Genomic DNA, 1,189 nt, shown 5'->3' with positions numbered 1-1,189 from the left:
TTTAAACCTTTTAAAAAAAAAAAATACATCAATTATTTATATATATATTGGATAGAAATTCCGATATCAACGTCTTCAACAAAACCAAAATTCTAATATGTAAAAAAGATATTAACATTTGTTACTCAACTGAATATTAATGTGCAACTTACCTATAGCTCAATTTCTTTAAACAAAGATTAACATCTTTAGAGAAATACTCGCATATTGGAAGATATCCAAAACCAATTCTTAATGTTATATATTTCTAATTTCTAAACATAAACAAAAATGTACCGTGAAGAATATTTTAGCCTAAATCACGCATGTTAGTATTACGATTTACGATAGCATATAAGGGCTTACAGAATAATAATCATAATATAGCTCTGCTCTAACCAAAAGGCAGGGATCCATGAACGTCAACAAATACTAACACACAAGGAATATTTCTCAATGAAAGAAATATCAAACTGAACATCTAAAAGAGAAACACGTTTTGAATATACTCAAACTAACCTAGAAAAGGGTTACACAAGACATTACAATTAAATGTTGGGTGATTTTTCCAACCAAGATTAACATCTTTAGAGAAATACTCGCATATTGGAAGATATCCAAAACCAATTCTTAATGTTATATATTTCTAATTTCTAAACATAAACAAAAATGTACCGTGAAGAATATTTTAGCCTAAATCACGCATGTTAGTATTACGATTTACGATAGCATATAAGGGCTTACAGAATAATAATCATAATATAGCTCTGCTCTAACCAAAAGGCAGGGATCCATGAACGTCAACAAATACTAACACACAAGGAATATTTCTCAATGACATCTTTAGAGAAATACTCGCATATTGGAAGATATCCAAAACCAATTCTTAATGTTATATATTTCTAATTTCTAAACATAAACAAAAATGTACCGTGAAGAATATTTTAGCCTAAATCACGCATGTTAGTATTACGATTTACGATAGCATATAAGGGCTTACAGAATAATAATCATAATATAGCTCTGCTCTAACCAAAAGGCAGGGATCCATGAACGTCAACAAATACTAACACACAAGGAATATTTCTCAATGAAAGAAATATCAAACTGAACATCTAAAAGAGAAACACGTTTTGAATATACTCAAACTAACCTAGAAAAGGGTTACACAAGACATTACAATTAAATGTTGGGTGATTTTTCCAACTGA

The sequence above is a fragment of the Arachis ipaensis genome, chromosome B04, assembly GCF_000816755.2.
Source record: "Arachis ipaensis cultivar K30076 chromosome B04, Araip1.1, whole genome shotgun sequence".
NCBI lineage: Eukaryota > Viridiplantae > Streptophyta > Magnoliopsida > Fabales > Fabaceae > Arachis > Arachis ipaensis.
Note: the sequence above shows the minus strand (reverse complement) of the source record.